This window comes from Stomoxys calcitrans, chromosome 3 (genome assembly GCF_963082655.1).
Source record: "Stomoxys calcitrans chromosome 3, idStoCalc2.1, whole genome shotgun sequence".
NCBI classification, from domain to species: Eukaryota; Metazoa; Arthropoda; class Insecta; order Diptera; family Muscidae; genus Stomoxys; species Stomoxys calcitrans.
This window is the reverse complement of record NC_081554.1, coordinates 93,630,476-93,653,798: the sequence shown is the minus strand read 5'-3', so window position 1 is coordinate 93,653,798 and position 23,323 is coordinate 93,630,476. Positions and strand designations below refer to the sequence as shown.

Sequence of the window (23,323 nt, the reverse complement as noted above, 5' to 3'; positions counted from 1 at the left end):
AACATCACATACCAACCCAAATTTTAGTAAATTTGAATACAAACCAGTAAGGAAAGGCAAAAGTCGGGCGGAGCCGACTATATAATACCCTACACCTACCCTAAAATTATAAATTCGGGCAATATATAAATATATATGTATGTGAGAGCTATATCTAAATCTGAACCGACTATTAAACAGATCGTTTGAAAATTGTTGTTACTAAGGCCATATAAGTGCAAATTCGAAGATAAATATGTGCTAAATCCAAATCTGAACCGATTTTGATGAAATATTGCAAATATGTTAAGATCAGTAGCAAAACAATCCGTGCCAAATTTTGTGCAGAGCGGTTGAAAATTTAAGCTACAACGGCCATTTAAGTGCAAATCGGGCGATGCATATATATGGGAGCTATATCTAAACCGATTTTGATGAAATATTGCAAATATGTTAAGATCAATAGCTATTGATATGTTAAGATCAGTAACAAAACAATCCGTGCCAAATTTTGTGCAGATTGGTTGCAAATTGTGTTTATTACAGCCTTATAAGTATAAATCGGGCGATACATATATATGGGAGCTATATCTAAATCTGAACCGATTTTGATGAAAATTTGCAGATATGTCAAGATCAGTAAGAAAACATTTCATTCCAGATCGGTTGAAAATTGTAGCTACTATGGCCGTTTAAGTGCAAATCGGGCGATACATATATGCGAGCTATATCTAAATCTGACCCTATTTGGATAAAAATTTGCAGATATATCAAGATCAGTAAGAAAACAATCCGTGCCAAGTTTTGTGCAGATCGGTTCAAAATTGTAGCTATTACGGCAATTTAAATGCATGATGGGCGATGCATATATATGGGAGCTATATCTAAATCTGAACCGATTTTGATGAAATATTGCAAATATGTTAAGATCAGTAGCAAAACAATCCGTGCCAAATTATGTGCAGAGCGGTTGAAAATTTAAGCTACAACGGCCATTTAAGTGCAAATCGGGCGATGCATATATATGGGAGCTATATCTAAACCGATTTTGATGAAATATTGCAAATATGTTAAGATCAATAGCTATTGATCAAAATCAATAGCTTTCGTCCTTGGGCCAAAAAAGTAATTTGTGCAAAATTTCGTGATGATTGGACAACAAATACGACCTCCACTTTGAATACATGGACTCTCAGACGGACATGGCTAAATCGAATCAGAGAGTGATTCTGAGTCGATCGGTATGCTTATCAATGGGTCTAGCTCTTCTCCTTTTTAGCGTTGCAAACAAATGCACAAATCTATAATACCTTGTACGACATTGGTGGTGTAGGGTATGCAAATGCAAATTTTGCCCATGAACATTCCACTAAGAAACAGTGGCAAACTTCTCACATATCAATGAGTGCAGTCCGATTCATGTTTAAGCTCAATGATAAGGGGCCTCCTTTTTATAGCCGAGTCCGAACGGCGTGCCGCATTGCGACCCCTCTTTGGAGAGATGTTTTACATGGCATAGTACCTCAAAAATGTTGCCAGCATTAGGAGGGGAAAACCACCGCTGAATTTTTTTTTTGTTTTTGATGGTCTCGCCAGTATGCGTACCCAGGCGTTCAGCATCATAGGCGGACATTCTAACCTCTGCGCTGAGGTATAAACATTCCTATATCAAAACTCGGCCAAATCAAAAAGTTAATTAACAGAATTGAAATTAGGAGCACTCAACGAAATTCAACATTGCAAAAAAGTTAGGTAAAACAGCCGTTTTTGTATGCTGTTTTAGCAAAAATATGACGAAAACCCAATTTGTTATGATAGCAAACGAATTATTCTGCCATTGAAGCATACATTGTTTGTTTAAAAAAAGTACATTACGCGCAAGTATTCTTGAAGCCAAAAACAGGGTTTCAAAGCAAAATACATTTTATCCACAAACAAGAGAATTGCGCGCAAATTAAAATTCCGTTATCTAAAACATTTTGCTATAACGGCAGAACTATTGCTGGAATAGTGGCATAATTAACTACGGACAGTCAGCAGACATTTGGCTGGATGAAGGCCCAAAATCCACAACAGGTCCAATTGAACAGGCTAGCAATAGGTAACCATTTCTTGGGCAAAGAAAAGCTCCCATCTCAGTACAATACTGATAAAAAAAAAACATTGTCTGGCATTGCCCATAGGGATTAAATGTTCAATTGCATCAGATGGTCTACCTATACTTTTGATTCGACTTGGATAACAACTTTTCCTAAGACCTTTAACACACGTCTCATATGTGGTCTGAATCGGTCCACAACCTAAATCTGATATAACTCCCATATAAACCGATCTCCCGATTGCACTTTTTGAGCCCCCAGAGGGCGCAATTCCTATCTGACTTGGCTAAAATTTGACACAACAACTTTTGCTAAGACCTTTAACACACGTGCCATATATGGTCTCAATCGGTCCACAACCTGATATAGCTCCCATATGAATCGAACTTCCGATTTTATTTCTTGGGTCACTAAAGGGCGCAATTCTTATTCGATTTGACTGAAATTTTGCACAATGACTTTCACTATGGTCTCCAACATAAGCAAATAAACGCCTCTGAGGGCGGGCTAAGCATTCTCCAAAATAGATTTAGCCTCCTCCCCCAGAACTCTCAAAACAACATTATATTCGACAATTTTTTCTAATTTTTGTACATCTCAGAGAGTTTTGGCACCCCCCAGAAAAATTGGATTGTAACGGTAATGGTGTCCAACATCCAAACCAAGTATGGTCCGAATCGTTCCATGACCTGCTATAGCTCAAACAGCCTAGGAATTCTTATCCGTTATCTTTAGTTTGCCGTGAAAGAGATACCGTGCAAAGGACATTGAAGGAGGAAATATTCACACCTTAAATGCCCTGCCTTTGGGGGGTATGGTGCCTACTCTCTGTAAACTTTATTTAGAATTGAAAGGAATCTTGTGAGGATAAACTCCTTTCCACCAGAAACGATGAGTCTAATGGAACAGTGACGTAGAATCTAAACTGTGTTCTTGCTCTGATTTCTTCGAGTAAATCTTTACAATTGTAAAGCCACAGGTGGAGGCAGTGAAGATGCAATAGGAGCCACTTTGGAAATAAATAAATCCCACTACCGAATAGGTTTCCTCTATATGACACACACTTTAGATATGGAACACTTAAACATAAGGCTGCTGATAGAAACATTTTGTGCAGTAAAAATTAACCTCTTTTCTATGAGTGCATTATCTACATAGCTATTCGTTAGAATTCTGCACAAACATTTATTATTCATGTGGTCGGCTCTATATAACCCAATTTTGCGATCTTACTTCTAAAGCACCTAGTGAGCATAATTGTCGCCCGGTTTGGCTAAAATTCAACATGTGGTGTTGTGTTTACATCAAATCGGTCTGATGTAGCTTTCCAATACTCAAAACCGTTATCCATAAAACCTATCTTTACCGAATCTCTGAAATGCCAGCAATGATCAAATAATGAAATCAGAGTTTCCAGACGAAACCTTGATATAAAACTTGGGGTGAAATACCCTGGGGGAACGGACCACCCCAAAATACACTCAAACAAGCATGTTTACCGTATGGAACAAAGTGGGAATGGGTAAATGAAAGGCACGTGCGAATGTAAAATAAAAATTTGGCCCCAAGACCCTTCACAATTACTTATTTGCCGATTGGGTAATATGGGTATAAAATGAAAGGTATTTAAAATTAGTGTACGAATTCGATATGGTTAGGTTAGGTTAGGTTTAATTGGCAGTCTGCTATCAGACTCACTTAGACGCTTTCGTCCATTGTGATACCGCAGGAACAGAAGAAGGAAGATGCCTTCTAGTTCCTTTCGTTGAACCATCCACATCGATTTAAAAAGCCCACTTACTTGCGAATGTTCACATCCACTAAATCAGACAGGTTCTCAAAGAAATGAGAACCTAAAGTGCGGAACACAGAAGGTGTTCTTTCTTCTTCCACGATGTTCTCACAGCTTCTGTAAAAGTCGTCGCTGGCAACTTTTAGTCTGTCAGCATGTCTTCCGATTAGACAGTGACCTGTCTTGACGGACACAATGACTGAGACGTCAGTTCTAGCCAATGACAGCAAAGCAGTAGACCCCTTCAAGTTTAGATGAGGCCACATAGTTTTGGAATGCTCACAAACTCCTCTTTGTGACCATCTATCATTCGTTGCCCTTCGGGCCTGGTTCTGAAAACTTAGCTAGAGGCATACCCACAGATTCCAGTGTCCCTGAACTGCGTATAGTAGTTCCTAGTCTCGCAAGCTCGTCTGCTGAAATTTGAATTTTGAACTTTTCAGCCACCTCGTTGAGAGATCTGCGACAGTCGAGGGCGGTTTCGATATACTCGTATATACGAATTCGATATACTCATACAAATTTGGCGCCAAATATCTGTGGGGTCGGCCCAACAGAACATCTTTACCGACATGATTACCCATTGGGATAATGTGGGTATCAAATACAAGGTATTTGGAATTAGGAGATGTATACGATATGAGTGTCAATGACCAAATATATTGGGGTAGACCAATCCCCAAACATACCCAACGGGACATGTAGAGCGATCGGGATAATATAGGACTAACAAAAAAGGTCTTAAAGGTCCAAATCTAGTAAGAATTGCGCACTTCAGGAGCTGAAGAAGTCAAAAAGAGAGATCTGTTTATAGGGGAGCTGTATTAGGCTCTAACCCGATTTATGCCATATTCGCCACGTATTTTAAAGATCATGAGAGAAGCCGTTGGACAAAATTTCAGCCAAATCGGATAATACTTGCGTCCTTTAGAGGCTCAAGAAGTCAAGATCCTATATCGGTTTATATGGCAGCTATATCATGTTATGGACCGATTTGAACCATTCTTAGCACAGTTGTTGAAAGTTATCATAAAACATGTAATGCAAAATTTCAGCTAAATCGGATAATAATTGCGCCCTCTAGTGACTCAAGAAGTCAAGGCCCCAGATCGGTTTATATGGCAGCTATATCAGGTTATGGACCGATTTGAACCATTCTTAATACAAATGTTGGAAGTCATAACAAAACACGTCATGCAATATTTCAGCTAAATCGTATTGGAATTGCTCCCTGTAGAGACTCAAGATGTCAAGACCCCAGATCGGTTTATATGGCAGCTATATCAGGTTATGAACCGATTTAAACTATTCTTAGCACAGTTGTTGAAAGTCATAACAAAACACCTCATGCAAAATTTCAGCCAAGTCGGATAATAATTGCGTCCTCTAGTGGCTCAAGAAGTCAAGATCCCAGATTGGTTTATATGGCAGCTATATCAGGTTATGGACCGATTTGAACTATTCTTAAAAAAGTTGTTGGAAGTCGTAACAAAACGCGTCGTGCAAAATTTCAGCCAAATCGGATAGGAATTGCGCACTCTTAACGCTCAAGAAGTTAAGACCCCAGATAGGTTTATATGACAGCTACATCAGGTTATGGACCGATTTCAACCATACTCAGCACAGTTGTTGGAATAAAACATCTCATGCAAAATTTCAGCCAAATTGGATAAGAATTGTGCCCTCTAGCGGCTCAAGAAGTCAAGATCCCAGATCGGTTTATATGGCACCTATATCAGGTTATGGACCGATTTGAACCATTCTTAATACAATTGTTGGAAGTCATAACAAAACACGTCATGCTATATTTCAGCCAAATCATATTGGAATTGCTCCCTTTAGAGACTCAAGATGTCAAGACCCAAGATCGGTTTATATGGCAGCTATATTAGGTTATGAACCGATTTAAACTATTCTTAGCACAGTTGTTGAAAGTCATAACAAAACACCTCATGCAAAATTTCAGCCAAATTGGATAAGAATTGTGCCCTCTAGCGGCTCAAGAAGTCAAGATCCCAGATCGGTTTATATGGCAGCTATATCAGAACATGGACCGATATAGCCCATTTACAATCCCAACCGACCTACACTAATAGGAAGTATTTGTGCAAAATTTCAAGCGGCTAGCTTTACTCCTTCGAAAGTTAGCGTGCTTTCGACAGACAGACAGACGAACAGACGGACGGACATGGCTAGTTCAACTTAAAATGTAATGACGATCAAGAATATATATACTTTATGGGGTCTTGCATGAATATTTCGAGGAATTACAAACAGAATGACGAAATTAGTATACCCCCATCCTATGGTGGAGGGTATAAAAATTGGGAGTAGAAAAATTCACTGTTCCCAACGGACAAATAGACCTACCAGTACAATATGGGATTCAGATAAACAGTGTTTGAGAGTGTAATACGAATTTGATATGATATTAGCAATTAGAATCTGAGGATCCCATCATCGGGACATGTGGCCCGATTGGGATAATATGTGACTCAAAGGTTAGTTTTTTTGAGAGTAAACTACAAATCAGATATTAATATTTAGGTCCTAGTGTCTTAGTCGCCGCCCCATTGTATAGCAAGTTCCGACTGGTTCACAATGGTCCTGTGGTGAAAATAAGGTACTTCATGATATCAAAAGGGGGGACGGACCCTTATTCATTTTCAAAAATAGTCAAAAGCCACAGATCTCGGGTAGGTGGAGCAATTCTTATGAAATTTGTTTGCATTTGTTTTATACAAATTTTAGGTGAGTTAGCTTCAGGCCGCCCCACCACCGGTAAATCGATAGAAAGACCTATCATATCAATATGGGACTCAAATGATTTAAAGATATATAATGAATCCGGTACACAATTGTGGGGCTAAGTGTATAGGGATCCACCCCCAATCACCCCCCAACTCGGACATAGTTACCGACCGTGACAAAATGGGGTTCAATTAAAAGCTATTTGGAAGTAGAGTACGGGTCTTCTATTCACTTTCAGGCCTAGGCAAACTGGAAATCTACCACACCACCTCAAAACAGGCTTACTTACCAGCCACGACAGTATGGGACTCAAATTAAAGGTATTTTAGAGCAGAGCAGGAATCTGATATCTATGTTCTATTTTTGCGATTTGTACAAAATTAAAAAAATAAATAATAGAAAAAACTATTAATGCGATTTTTTGATTGGCATTCCTTATTCCTAACAATTTCACAAGCCAGTGCTTCTGGCTATCTTGAGTAAACCAAACAAAAAAAACTTTCTTTATATAAAATATCATTTAAATTGATTGATGAATTGTTGTCAGAATGTGCTAATTGGAAATAGATAAGCAACGTTTTTGTTTTTTTTTTTTTTTTTTTTTTTGCTGTATACCCACTTGTTAATGACCCCTTCAGTACCCACTTCAAAGTTGCGAACTGATAGTGGTAACCCCTTTCGGTATCTATTTGCCCCCACATCCCAAACTACAAGTAACGAACATGGTGTACATTTATACGAATTATTTTTGAATTAGAAGCCCTCCGACCAAACAACGTAAATAAAACCGGCATATCTAACTTTAGTGAAATGAGGTAATTTCATTAAAAATAAAAGCTAAACATCGTCGTTTTGTTGCTGTTGTTTTTTTTTTACTTTAACCTTTTTCCATATATAAAAATACAAAAACAAAAGAACACCGAAACTGAAACAGACGCTAAAGTGATTTCTTCAACATCAGTGTTTGGAATAAAAATTAGAGAAAGAGCAACAAGAAGAAAAAAAAACAATTTTGCGCAAAATATAAACTGAAAAGTCATCAAATGTTTGTAGTTGTTGCCGTGATAATGACACCTCTTATTTAAAAAATGGAGAAGCAAAAAACAATAAAAAAAATTGAAAAAATTATACAAAAACTTTTTTTCTGGCCGATGATAACAAGAAAAAAAGAGGCTACAACAAAAAATAAACAATAGCTGTAGCAGTTGGCGTTGAAGCCAACAGCGAAGCTCGCTTCAACTTTTTCTCTCAATGGGTTTTAGATAGTCGAACTAATTTCATTCCAAACAAAAATGACGATTGCTATACTGTCTCCAGAGAACGCTTAGAGCGTTTAGAATGGTTTTCTATTCGATATTTGAGTTTATTTTCGTTTGTATTTTTCCTGTCAATGTAGAACCTTTGCACACAATCTTATCAATAATTTCGGGTCTTTCGTTTGCAAAGAAGTGACAACACATAGGCTTCTAAGGGTACGGGAAGAATTGATATCGAATGGAATATAAAATTTTATATGAATGGTAATGACACCTTTTGAACTGTCTGTCTATGGCACTTGTGTGAGGGGGGTTCTCGCCTAATGCCACTGTGCGCCACTGTCTCACATTGTGCCAAGATTTGGGGCCCGTGTGTTATCAGCCGCAGAACTAACACGCCATCACCTATTCTGATTACTTTTTGGCGTAACATCACCATTGTCTCGTTAAAAGCGAAATTGAAGTTTTTTTTCGCTTTTGCTGAGAGCACAATTGCTTTTATTCGCCCATTAAATTTGCACATATTCGGAGGAGCTAAAAATGCAAATTTTCTCACAAGTATTTTGTGTTTTTTTTTCCTATTCTTTTTCAATTGGATGTGGTCTGATAAAGGTTTGCTAAAGATATTAACAGATTATCTTAGTGCCAAAGGTCGTTTCATATCATAAGCAAATAATATAAGGGAATTAAAAAATAAGGGAATTAAAAAAAAAACAAGAAGAGCGTGCTAAGTTCGGCCGGTCCGAATCTTATATACCCTCCACCATGGATCGCATCTGTCGAGTTCTTTGCACAGTATCTCTTTTTAGGCAAACAAAGAATAATGAATATGGACGGAGGAGAAGCTATATCAAGTGAAAGTCCGATTCGGGGCTCAGAAGCAAAATCGGAAGATCGGTTCCCGCTCCCATCTGTGTCAAGCTATAGATCGATTCAGACCATATTGCTCACGTATGTTGAAGTCCATGGGAAAATCCGTTGTACAAAATCTGTGCCAAATCGGATGAGAATTGCGCTCTCTAGAGGCTCAAGAACTCTAGATCCCAGATCGGTTTATATGGCAGCTACATCAGGGTATAGACCGATTTGGACAATACTTCGCACAGTTGTTGGAAGTGATATCAAAACACTATGCGCAAAATTTCAGTCAAATCGGATAAGAATTCCGGCTTCTAAAAGCTCAAGAAGTCAAGACCCAAGATCGGTTTATATGGCAGCTATACCAGGTTATGGACCGATTTGAACCATACTAAGCACAGTTGTTAGAAGTGATATCAAAACACTATGTGCAAAATCGGATGAGAATTGCGCCCTCTAGAGCCTCAAGAAGTCAAGGTCCAAGATCAGTTTATATGGCAGCTATATCAAAACATGGACCGATTTGGCCCATTTACAATCCCAACCGACCTACACTAATAAGAAGTATTTGTGCAAGATTTCAAGCGGCTAGCTCTACTCCTTCAAAAGTTAGCGTGCTTTCTATAGACAGACGGACGGACATGGCTAGTTCGACTTAAAATGTAACGACAATCAAGAATATACATACTTTCGAACACCTCGAATATTTCGAGGTGTTACAAATAGAATGTCGAAATTAGTATATCCCCATCCTATGGTGGAGGGTATAAAAATATTTTCATAGGCGGAAAAGAAACAACGTTGGTATCACATCTAATTTTGGCTTACTTGGGGCTTAAGCTGGTAGAGAGTAAGGAAATATACACTTTGTTTTCACTTCCCCAAACATGAATGGCTAGAACATCAAACCTTTTCGCACATTGTGTGTAATGAAAGTCAGCTGGAAGTACGCATCATCACCATACGATAGGACATGTGTGGGTATTCATTTTGTCATTGCTATTGTAACATATCCAAATATTGACTTCCGGCTCTAGGCAGCCTACGTACATACATTCTACATCGTTGTAAAATTCTTAAACATATTTGGTAAGGTCCGTTTTTCCACCCCTCAGTCTGCTATCATAAAGAGATGTTGACATGGAAGTTGTATTTTATCCAGGGACAAGTTTAGCTCAAAAGTAGTCCGTTTTGGACTATATCTTGACAATCACTCCCATATGAAGGGCTTTCCAAAAGGGATTTGACAAATTTGATTTGTGAACGCACTCTTACACTCAACGTAAATTTATTCAGTAAACTCAGCATTGTCGTTATGGTAAAGTACACGAAGGAACAAACTCTGCAAATCATAAAATTTTACTACCGAATTTTACTACCGCTGCTTTAAAAGCGAAACTAGAGACCAAGTTCATTTTTGACTTAATGCGTTCGTCTATAAGCAAAATATGCCGTATTGGTCAGGCGAAAATCCCCACACTTCATCCACAAAAATTACTGTTTGGTGAGATTTGCATGCCGGCGGCGTCATTGGGCCATACTTCTTGGTCGACGATGCCAATCGTCAAGTTGCCGTGAATGTACAATGCTACCGCACCATGCTCACAGATTATTTTTGGCCTGAATTGGAAGATGTGGATCTGGACGACACCTGGTTTTAACAGGATGATGCCACAAGTCACGCAGCCCACGTTGCAATGGTTTTGATAAACGTGTTTTCTATTTCGTGCAATTTGGTGCCTCTAGACTATATTCTTTGGGGTACGTCAGGTCAATGGACAGTGCCAAAAAGCCGACGACGTTCAAAGAGCTCAGACCCAATATTGAACGGGAAATAGCGACCGTTTGGGCTGTAATTTGTGGCCGAGTCATCGAAAAACGGGTTCAACGTATTGACAGATGCAAACGTGCTTACGGTGTTTTGATTCAAACCCATAATAAAGTTTTTAAAATATTCCAAATGGTTTTGAGTTTTATATAAAACAAGTGAACGTTCGGCCGGGTCGGATCTTATATACCCTGCACCATGAAACGCAATTGTCGAGTTTTTTGCCCGGTATCTCTTTTTATCTTAAAAAATCCGATTCGGACCATAATTAAATCAAATGTTGGACACCATAGAAGAAGTCATGGTGTAACATTTCAGCCAATTCAGATAAGAATTGCAACCTTTAGGGACTCAAGAATTAAAATCGGAAGATCGGTTTATATGGGAGCTGTATCAAACTATAAACTGATTTAGACCATATTTGACACGTATGTCGTTGTAGAAAATTATAGCCAAATCGGATAAGAATTGCGTTCTCTAGATGCTCAAGAAGTCATGATACCAGATCGGTTTATATGACAGCTATATCAGGTTATGGACCGATTTGAACCATACTAAGCATAGTTGAAGGAAGTTATAACAAAAGATCTCATGCAAAATTTTAGCCAAATCGGATAAGAATTGCGCCCTCTAGTGGCTCACAGGTCAAGATCTAAGATCGGTTTATATGACAGTTATATCAAAACATGGACCAATATGACAAATTTACAGTCCCAGCCGTCCCGAGACGTACGGACATGGCTAGATCGGCATGAAATATCAGATGAATATTTCGTGGTGTCACAAACGGAATGACGAAATAAGTATACCCACCATCCAATGATGGAGGGTATAAAAAAAGATTCCTTTTTTGGAAAACCCCATAGAACGATATCGTGATTGGATTCCTTATGTTCTCAAGTGCAATGTGAATGGAGAGTTAAATTAGTCCCTCATTCATCCATTTCAAATATGACACACAAATGTACATTTTTATAAAATCCAAATTCTTTAAAGACTACCACTTCGAATTGCGATCGATGGTAACTTGACCACAAAAACATTGAACATTTAATTCAATTCTAAAATTTCAAGCTGTAACCGTATGTTTCAAAACGTTAAAAAAATCATTCGATAGACATGACAAATAAGGTAAGGCATAAGTCGGGCGGTGCTGAGTATATGAAAAAAAAACCTAGAGAAGTCTTAGATCTACCTGGTTGGTGGGTCAATTTAAGAACAACGTTTCTTCAACAGAATGATTTCAATATCTGATATGGTCAAATACATGGGAGTGATCTTTGATGGAAAATGCAGAATCATACTGAGAAGGTACACAGATACAGAATCATACTGAGAAGGCTCACAGATATTGGAGCATACTGAGAAGGCTCACAGATGTTGGGCATTAGGTAGGCTCGAAGTGGGGCCTGAATACGCCAATAGTTCACTGGTGATTAGACCAATACTAATTTACGACTCATAAGTTGTACTGCGATGGAGAACAAGTTCAAGTGCAATCCCATGGCAGCCGGTTGTAAGTACCGTATTTACCCGATGAAGTCCTTCATCCTCAAGAGCTGCCGCCTTAGAGTTCTACAAACTGCTACAACAAGAAGTTCAATATATGGACATTACAAACAGGTTGGGCTGCCGGTTATACGTGCCGGATGCCCCGATTGCGTCCTCCATTGGCAACGGCTGTCACCTCTGTGAACGTGTTTGTCCTATTTTCGTAATGGGAGAGGTACATCCCGGAGTGCCTTCCCCGCACTTTTCTTGTCCGTGCCGAGATTAAAGTGAACCCCGGACTCTGGTTTTGGTCGTTTTGCCAGAATCGCCACCATCATCGGTCGGTGTTAGTGACGTGTAACCATCGCATGGAGCGGGTGCATTTCCGATCGTGTTCTGGCCTGGGGAGTATCGTCGCACTGAATATGTTGCAAGGTGTTGTGCAAACATAGACAGCAGTGGGTCATAACCGTCGTCGTCGTCACCTTTGGCAAAACTCAATACTAACTACTACTACTATTTTTCTTGTAATAGAATTCCAATGGTCTCCGAGGCAAGATCAATAAGTTAGATTTTATTAGTTGGAAGAACATAGTGGTTGCAGTAATACAGGAGACAAAGCTGACCAGCACTTGCAGCCTGCACAGTTGTCACAGATACAATGTTTTATGTAAGGATTGCTTAGAGTGAAGATGGGGGATTGACCCTCGTGATATACTATGATGGCCATTGTCATATCGAGCATATTTATATAAGAGCCGGTGTCACCCGGCCTCTCACTGGGACTCTCCGCTCGATCGACGACTGTAATTGCAGCTACTCCGTATGGAGCATTCGACTATCCGCAACCTGTGGACGCACCCGGTAGCTCGCAGCTAAGCTTTTCGTAATAACAATGAACACTACACAGATCGGAGCTTAGGGATCGAGCCTGTGTGCTCACAGTTATCCCATTCCGGGAGCTATACAATGTGTATATACCGCCGGTTGCTAGTTGTGTCCCAGAGAATAACCAAACATACAGTACCGACATTAGTGGTCTTATATCTGGCTATAACCGCCTGTTTCTATGGGAATTTAACGCGTATCACGTTTCACTAAGGACCATTGGGGCATAGCTTTGGTAGGGTAGATTGATGACCCCACGTTCTGCACGGTGAGTGAGAATCCCATTAGGATTACGAGGAGGTGCAGTAGCTCTCCAGACATTTCCATTGCATCCCCTGATCTCCTGAGTGACATTACCTGACAAGCCGCCATTTTTTTGGGAACAAACCGCCTTCCGATAATACTCATCATGGACCAACCACCCGACTTCATAACCTCTGAGCGTCGGAAGTCTATCAACCGGAAAATTGGTCCGCTTCAGTTAGCTGACTCCCCCCAAAAGCCCAATAATGAGAAATTTCGAGACATCATTAACGCAACATCCGCTCACTTTATACCTGCCGGTTTAAAACCCCAAATGCGGCCTGTTTTTCCGGCGCAGGCATTGGTACTCGCAGATGGGCGTTATGGGAGTCGCATCCCGGGAGTGAGAAAGCTGGGAGGAGAGCACTTTGTCGAACCGTGGTCTCATGGCCAATGGACAGTTCTCACAATTTATCGTGGATGAAGTTACGAATGACATCCGTGGCGACAATCCAAGGCGTTGGGCCCCGACGGAATCTCTGCACTGTTGCTGAAGGATATGGATCTAGCTTCAAATTGGTGCCTTAAAATTGCCCCAACCTGTCTCTGAACCATTGTAGTACCCAGAGTGATCCCACTTTTGAAGTCTGGAAAAGACCCGAGCAAGGGGGAATCGTACAGACCGATCACTTTTCTCTCACCAGTAGCCAAGACGCTTGAGGGACTACTACTCCCGAGCCTCGTTGCAGAATTTTCTTCGGCGAACTTTAGAATGGATTTCGAAGACTGCATAGCACAACAACTGCTTTGCATGCCATAACCGCACACATTTGCCGAGGCTTGTTTTTATCGAAAGCGTTCGACATTGTCAGCGAACCCAAACTACTTGAGGGCATCACCAACATGTTCCTCCGGCTTGAAACGATAGGTCGCGAATTATCTGTAAGGTCGCCAGTCATTTGTGGAATTTAGGGATAAGAAGTCGAAACACTGCAAAGTGAAACAGGGAGTTAAGAACATCTGGTGTGTGTGTGTCCTGCACTGGCAGGCACAAGGACTTAAACGTCTAAGTGAGTCTGATGGCAGACTGTAAGTTAAACCTAACCTAATCGAATCTAGTCTACCCTCATCCTATGGTGCAGGGATAAGATAAAGGCACGCTCAGAGCAATTTGTTACCAAAAATATTTTCTGTAACAACTAAAAGTCTGCTGGTAATGTGACAGCAGTAATTTTTTTACTAAAACAGCAAGCATTTGCTGCTGGCTTAATATTTTGAAACACTGTCCTTCAAAGGTTACAAATGATTAATTTAAAATCAGCAGACAGTGTTTGTTCATATCAGCAAACTTACATTTCTAGGTGCATGGGAAACCAAAACCTGGCTTTTCTCGGAACTGCAAAACTCGACAAAGAGGAACATTTAACACATTAATAATAGTGGCATCATAGTGCCTTTGAACGCAATGGGAACCCCAATGAAAACATTATCTAATACTGTAAGACGCAAGCTCTCCCCCTTGTTATTATGTATACCCTTTGTTTTCAACATATGCAGCCCATTGAAAGCTGTTACTTTAGCGTCTTGAATGCTTTCGTTATGTTTGGTTTTCGGTTTCCTGGTTTTATAGAAAAATTTTTCGCTTTAAAATCCCTTGCTGATAGTTTGTCATAATTTCTCCCTAGTTTTGTTGTTTACATTTTTGCCAAAGATTGTTTTTTTTTTTTTTTGAGGGGGCAATATTTTCACGTACATTTTCACGCTCCAGAAAAGCAACAACCGTGACAAAGAAGAATTACAACTAAACTAGACCGACAAAAATTTAATAAATCCATTATTTAACATAATGCAGGGCGATGGTGGTGGGGCAACGCGGAGAGGGTTTTGGTTACACAGTGTCCACATTTAAAACCTCCCAAAAGGCATAACAGAAACGGAAAACCAAAATGAAAACAGCAAAGAATCGCAAAGATTGAAAATTGTTGATTATTTTGTGGCAGAGCGTATTTCGGTGAATGAATGACTGACAGAGTGGCGAGTGTTATGGAATGGAGGTCAGCACCATAAAAATACAACTCGGCAACCACAGCAGGTTGCTTGCTACATAGGTACGAATGTTTAGAACACAAATAGTCAAAATTGAAAAAACAAGAATAGCGTTGATAAATACACAACAAAGCATAATGAAGACTCATAGAATAAATAGAGACAATTTTCTATTGTCAGCCAGCCAGTCCGTCAGTCAGCTGGCAAGCCATCAGCCGCAACAGCAAAACAACAACAATCAAAGCAACACACTAAACCAATTAAGTCACACTTTTTTTCAGCTGAGGTATTATTTTGCAATTATTTTTTGGATTTTGTTTTCACTTCATTTTTTGTGTGTGGTAATTAAAACACCTTCGTTTTGAGTGGGTGGTAACCCTTTAAAATGATTTCTGTTCACTCACGACGGGTGGTTGCATGAACTTGCCGATGAATCGATAATGCAACCATCACCTCTGACCGACCGGCCAACCGATCCGAGTTAATTGCTTCGTTAATTACACTAACCCCAATGGGTTTTATTAACATACACACTTTTGACAACCAGAGAGAGAGAGAGAGAGAGCAAAGCACTCAGATCTTTGCCTTCTTCACCACGCGGCCTAATTTGTTGAAAATTAATATTTTTGTCTGAATAATTCTCTTGATTTTCGTTTTTCTTCTTATTTCATTAATAATTCATGTTGCACTTCTATTTATTTATTTTTATGGCGTTGTAGCCTTGCCACAGCAACCCGTCCATCGTCTATTGTGAATGCCACGAACGAGACTAAATGCTGCGCCAACACTTAGCGCTTGGTAAACCGCCGTTTGGCTCATTCCGCCATCACCACCCCAGGGGGCAGCGCAGTCGTCATCTTCTTTTGCTCAGCGGGAGCAGCTGCGGCGCCAACATCGATGTCTACGTTGGCGATGCGAGGCCAGTAGAAATGCGAAAATGATGATCAAAATAAAGAGGGCGAAAAACGAAAGATCGCACACAGAAAGACTGGCGGCACACACTCACTCATTCAGCGCCACAACAATGTTTTCTCAACTAGCCATTCATAACTCTTGAAAAAGAAATGCAAAATTACATATTTGTTCACACCAACACATACACTCTTATGGGAGGGGGGTTAAGAAAAAGTTCAAGTAAAACAACACGAAGGGATTCTTCTATCGCTTAATCAACCGCTTACAGGGAAACTGACTAAACCGCACTAAACGCGCTGCGTTAAAGCCACCCAACAATGGGCACATGACGACTTCATACGAGCGAACGGACTAGCAAGCGCGATAAACAACAACCACCAGCACCAAACACAACTGGATTTGGCTAAAAATGGGGGAAAACTTTTTTAGAGCCTCAACTACAAAAACCCAACAAACAGCAACAACAAAGACCAAACAAAACACTCAGCTACTGCTGTTTATGGCTTGAAATTTCCCAACAAGTTTTTCCCCACTCATCCCGCACCCAAGTAACATCTCTAGGTGGCAAGCACTCCTCCTGAACCTACCAAACAAATACAATAAGAAACGCTATAACGAAGATCGTATAACCAATACACTGTGAGAAAAACCAACAACACTTTATAGTGAACACACCGAGAGAGTGTGAGCGAGAGAGAGAGAGAGAGCAGAGTTTTAAGCAAAGGAGAAAGACATACAGAACCTACACAAATCGTTTAGGTTCTCTACTATTATATGTTGCAATGCCGAATGGTAGCTTTTTCCTCAATTTTGGGGGAAACAAAAGGCCAAAAAAACAATAAAAATGAATAATACATCACGAAAAACAAACACTTTGCAAACGGTAATTATTCTTAGTAAACAAAATAATTAAACATACCCCACAACTTGCTAAGCAATAAAACAAATTCTGCTGAAGAGTAAAGTAGCTTAATGAAATAATGAATACAGAAAGAACGCAAGCAGTTCTGACAATTAGACGAATTTAATCAGTGCTAATTTCATTTATCTGTCAAGAGAAAAAAAGAAATGATTTTCATTACAAAATTATTGGGTTGCCCAAAAAGTAATTTTTCATATAGTTGAAAATTTTTTTCGCAGCTTGTGACTCTGTAATTGCATTCTTTCTTCTGTCAGTTATCAGCTGTTACTTTTAGCTTGCTTTAGAAAAAAGTGTAAAAAAAGTATATTTGATTAAATTTCATTCTAAGTTTTTAATAAAACTTAGAATGAAAATGCATTTACTTTCTTTTAAAACATCCGCAATTACTTTTTGGGCAACCCAATAGATGCATTTATTCAAGTTTACATTGGAACGGTTTCAATGGCAAAAATGGTAGTGTCAATCACTGTTACGAAAAGTAACGAAAACAAAGAGTTACGAGACAAAGAATGAGTTTAAAGGTGGCAATACAGTGTTTGCAGGCTTTTTTTCTGTGAGTGTGTTGGAGGTCATATATGTTCTCCGCATGACAGTTGAATCAAGCAAAAGTTAAATCTTCTAGTAAAGTACGAGATGAATTCAAGGTAGCGGATTGATATTGGGTCTTAATTTATCCATGGACCTATTTAGGTAGTATTTGATGGAGCTAAACCGCCTTAAACCAAATTTCTGGCGAAATTGGACCAAAATGTACCCACCATCTAGGACTCAAAAAGTAACAAGCAAAAACGTGTTAAATTCGGCCGGCCCGAAACTTGGGAACCCATCACCATGGATTCTGATTAAAATTTCTACAAACTAAATTTAGTTGAGGGGCATGATTTTGTTCTACATACCAAACTTCAGCCAAACCAGCAAAAATTAAAGCTTCCAGGAACCGAACGAGGATGATTGAGAGACCGGTTTATATGGGAACTATATCAGATTATAGACTGATTTGGACCAGGGCACAGTTGTTGGAAGTCGTAACAGAACACCGCATGCAAAATTTCAGCCAAATCGGACAAGAATTTAAATCGGCAGATCGGTTTATATGGAGCTATATCAAGTTATAGATCGATTTCGACCGTACTTGGCACAGTTGTTGGAAGTCGTAACAGAACAACGCATGTAAATCGGACAAAGAATGCTGCTAGTAAGGACTCAAGATGTCAAATCGGCAGATCGGTTTATATGGTTTGAACCGTACTTGGCACAGTTGTTGGAAGTCGTAACAGAACACCGCATACCAAATTGGATAAAAATTGCGGCTTGTAATGACTCAAGACGTCAACTCGGCAAAACGGTTTATATGGGAGCTATATCAGGTTATTGACCGATTTGGACCGTACTTGGCACAGTTGTTGAAAGTCATAACACAACACTACGCGCAAAATTTTAGTTAAATCGGATAAAAATTGCGGCTTCCAGGGGCTCAAGAAGTCAGATCGGGAGTTCGGTTTATATGGGAACTATATCAGGTTATAGATCGATTTGAACCGTACTTGGCACAAGTTTTGGAAACCAAATCGGCAAATCGGTTTACCGGTTTTACCAAACTTCAGCCAAACCAGCAAAAATTAAAGCTTCCAGGAACCGAACGAGGATGATTGAGAGACCGGTTTATATGGGAACTATATCAGATTATAGACTGATTTGGACCAGGGCACAGTTGTTGGAAGTCGTAACAGAACACCGCATGCAAAATTTCAGCCAAATCGGACAAGAATTTAAATCAGCAGATCGGTTTATACGGAGCTATATCAAGTTATAGATCGATTTGGACCGTACATGACATAGTTGTTGGAAGTCGTAATAGAACACCGCATGCAAAATTTCAGCTAAATCGGACAAAAGTTGCGGCTGCCAGGGGCTCAAGAAGTCAAATCGGTTTATATGGGAGCTATATCAGGTTTATATGGGAGCTATATCAGGTTTATATGGGAGCTATATCAGGTTAAAGACCGATTTAAACCGTACTTGGAATACGTACATAGTTGTTGAAAGTCATAAGAGAACACTTTGTGCAAAATTTAAGCTAAATCGGAAAAAATTGTGGCTTCCTGATGCTCATAAGTTGAATCGGGAGATCGGTTTATATGGGAGCTATATGCAAATCTGAACCGATATGGCCCATTTGCAATCCGCAACGACCTACATCAAGAGGCTAGCCTAACGCGTTCGACCGCTATCACGATTTCGACAGACGGACGGACTGACATGGCTAGATCGTTTCAGAATGTCAAAACGATCCAGAATATATATAATTTATGGAGTCGCAAATCAATATTTCGAGGTTTTACAAACGGAATGACTAGATTAGTATACCCCCCTGCTATGGTGGTGTATAAAAAAAAGCAAGCAAAAGTAAACAAGTAAAAACAAACAGACAAATAAAGGATTCCAAATGGCGTAAAATGAGAGCTAAAACTATGGTTTATAACATTTTTCAAACGCATGTCGATTGTAAAACAATTTACGTTACGAAATTGACAAAAGTGTGCAGCTTTTTTTATACCCTACACCACCACTGTCGTACAGGGTATTATAACTTTCTGCATTTGTTTGCAACGCTAAGAAGGAGAAGAGCTAGACCCATTGATAAGTATACCGTGTGTCTGTTTGTCCATGTATTCTTGTAATCAAGGTACAGTTGGCATTTGTTGTCCGACTATTACAAAATTTTGCACAAGTCACTTTTTTGGTCCAAAGACGAACGCTATTGATTTTGAAAAAAAAAATCGGTCCAGATTTAGATATAGCTCCCATATATATCTTTCATCTGATATGGCCTATTAAGATTGTAGAAGCCACAATTTTAGTCCGTCCATTTTGCACGAAATGTTTCATTTGACATTTCAACATGTGTACAAAATTTCATAAAAATTGGTTTAGATTAAGATGTAGCTCGCGTATATATCTTTCATCCGATATGGCATTTTATGGCTATAAAGCCACAAGTTTGTTCCAATCTTTACAAACTTTTGCATGATATTTTTTTTATGTCCCAATACGTCTGCAGAATTTCAAAATGGAAAGTTTCATGAAAAGGATCTGGTCCTGCAAGCGTGGTGGCCATTTGGCTGATGAAATAACATCCGTTTAATCAATTCAACAAAATTGATTTTTTCTTTGAATAACTAAATAACGCCTCCTATTGGAGGAGGTGTGCGTCAATGTCGCCCACCTTCGTCTTCCTCAAGAAGAGGCCTATTTTAGTCCTCTCTTAGTTAACATTGGGACGGACTTCTAGGCCTAGCCCAGTCGTATGCCATCTCCAAGAGCCTTGCGGCCTTTCTGCATAGCTGATTCGGATTCCTACACCCTTAGAAGTATTATAACATTTATTATTATTTATGGTGGTCACCCATAGGAGTCTAAAATGTCTTGCATATGGCGTGCCTATAGTCCTATATACTCATAGAAAAAGTCAACTACGGCGTTGGCAAAGTGACAACAATGGTTCATAAAAGTGTATCGACACCCAGATGTTATCAAATCGACAACTAATGTTCATAAACCAACAACAATGTTTGTGAATGAAACGTCTACACTGTCCAACACTGTTTAAGAGTCCCTTAAGCTTAAGGTTGGTGTACATACACATTTTCTAGGCATGATGTGTATAACGGTTGGTGCCTGAAACAAAAACGCATGTTCACAAAATCATCAACACTTGTTAACAATATTTCCAGCAACGTCTGTGTATGATAATGACAACATTGGTGCCTTTCTATCAGTGTAGGACTGCAGGCATTTAGTGTTGGCATAGTTTGTCTTTCCGGGTTTGGATGATAGACGCCACCCTTGTCTCCTGTCATGATTTCGGAATAAATGCAATTCCTAGGCACGCTGTGATCAAAGCGGCCAGATGTGGCTCCAGATAGTCTGCCTCCTTCTGTAGTAATACCGGATATACATCCTCAGGACTGATTGACTTAAATGGTTCTAAGCTCTTCAAGGCTTCCTTTGCCATAAATTCGGGCACCCCGGTAGCCCAGTTGGTAGCGTGCTTGGATAACCAGTGCAGGGGTCATGGGTTCGATTCCTGCTAAAAGCCTTGGTCTGTCGCTACTTTGGTATCACAATAGACTTAAACCAGAAGGAAGGGGAAAGTCGGGCGGATCCGACTATATAATACCTTACACCACCTGTGTACGTAGTACTTATTATATGTAGAACTTATCTCGAAATCTAGTCAGACTTTAATTTGGATACCTATTGGAATATCAAATAGAACCTTATAAGATTTTCCTACGATAGGACAACAAATTTTGATTTACCCACCCTTAAAAGGCCATATCGGATAAAATATTATATAGGAGTTACATCGAAATCAGTGCTAGTTTTGATGACACATACTTGCACGTCAAATAGAACATCTCACGCCCTATATTGTAAAGATGTGACCAAAATTGTGGTTTTTACTGCCCTAAAAATTCATATCGGATAAAATATATACATTGGACCGATTTTAATGAAATTTTGGGCAAGTGTTGAAAAATTGTGGTTTCTACAGGCTAACGTCTATTTCGGATGAAAGATAATCGGGGACCTATATCTAAATCTAAGCCAAATTTTATTTTTTTTTTAAACTTGTAGAAATCGGGCCAAAATTCTGCCTAAAAGTCCAAATCGGATGAAAAAGATATATATGGGAGGTATATCTAAATCTAATCAAGACGTCAAATAAAGCACCTCATGCCAAATTTTGTAATGATCGGACCAAAATTGTGGCTTCTACAGCCTTTAAAGGCCATTTCAGATGAAAGATATATATGGGAGCTATATGTAAATCTGAACCGATTTTGTTCAAAATCAATAGCGTTCGTCCTTGGGCCAAAAAAAAAGACTTGAGCAAAATTTCATGGTAATCGGACAATAAATGCGACCTGTAACTTGATCACAAGAATACATGGACAGACAGACGGACATAGCTAAATCGAATCAGAAAGTGATTCTAAGCCGATCGGTATACTTATCAATGGGTCTAGCTCTTCTCCTTCTGAGCGTTGCAAAGAAATGCTCAAAGTGGTGTAGGGCATAAAAATTGTCTAAGTGAGTCTGTAAAGGACTGCCACTCTTACCTAACCTAACCTTGCCATAAAGTCTATAAGATAAGTCGTGTCCTGTCGTATCAAGTGGAAAATGCGTTTTCATCCACTACCCTTTCATCTTTCAGGACGCCCGTTTTAACGCACTGGTCCTCTTATTGTATCCCTAGAGCAGTAATACACATTTCAATAAACTGCCGCTTTTTACGACGAGCTCTGTTATAAAGCCCGAGGACCTCTTTCGCAATGTTGCGAATCTCCTTGGTCATCCAGGGTTATTCTTGGGATGAATTCCTTTCTCGAAGAGGACAACTATCTTCGTAATTCTGTTGTCATTGCCATCAATGTCGTCTATGCTTGAGCAATCCAAAGCATCTTGCCCAAGCCTTCGTCTGAGTAGACATCCGAATTTAGTCTAGTTGGATTTAACACTTTTTTGTAAGCTTGCTATTCTAAATCGGTCAGGTTTTCCGAACATATTGTTAAAACTTCCTCCCTAATCCTTTTTACAAACCTAGCTATATTATCTGTATTAAGTGTTATTTGGTTGTTAGTATTTACGAATTGTACCAGGACTTGATGCCGTTGTTAATGTGTTGAGAGTGAGCATCGCACCCTTATACCCAAAAGTTATTGGGCTTTTTAAAGTTATTGGGCTGGCTGCTTCAACGGAGGGAATTAGGAGGCATGTTCCCGCTTCTGTTTCTGTGTTATCACAATAGACTAATATGTCAAAGTGATACTGAGAACCGATTGTCACAAAATCTAATCTAACCTTACCTAATGAAGGCGGGCCAATTTAACGCACCACGTTTCCTCAATAAGGCGATTTCGATAACTGACAAGGTCAAAATAGGTGTGATCTTGGATAGGAAACTGAATTGGAAATATCACATTCAGGAGCATGCTGAGAAGGCTCACAGATGTTGGACACTATGTAAATGGGCCGTAGGCTCGAAATGGGGCCCGAATCCGAGGATAGTCCACTGGCTCTACAGGAGCGTGATTATACCAATACTTACTTACGTCTTAGTAGTTTGATGGACTGCTATGGAGAAAAAGTGCAACATAAGGACCATACAACAGGTTCAGAGAACATGTTGTCTTGGCATAGACGGAGCGATGAGGACCACGCCCACTAGGGCACTGGAGACTATTCTAG

The 23,323-nt window shown here is 39.6% G+C and overlaps 1 protein-coding gene across 5 annotated transcripts in view; it reads right to left on the bottom strand.

Annotated features, from left to right (window-relative positions):
• LOC106084052 (mitogen-activated protein kinase-binding protein 1) overlaps window positions 1-23,323 on the bottom strand; it is a 318,040-nt gene that overhangs the window by 272,717 nt on the left and 22,000 nt on the right. For 2 of the 5 annotated variants that reach the window (XM_059364412.1, XM_059364413.1), the window contains exon 1: window positions 15,503-15,960. The exons of 1 other annotated variant lie outside the window; for it this stretch is intronic. The gene's annotated coding sequence lies outside the window, so the exon portion shown is untranslated. Of the gene's footprint in view, window positions 1-15,502; window positions 15,961-23,323 lie in introns of those variants that run through there. 2 more of the 5 variants (XM_013247482.2, XM_013247483.2) reach the window with 2 other exon arrangements.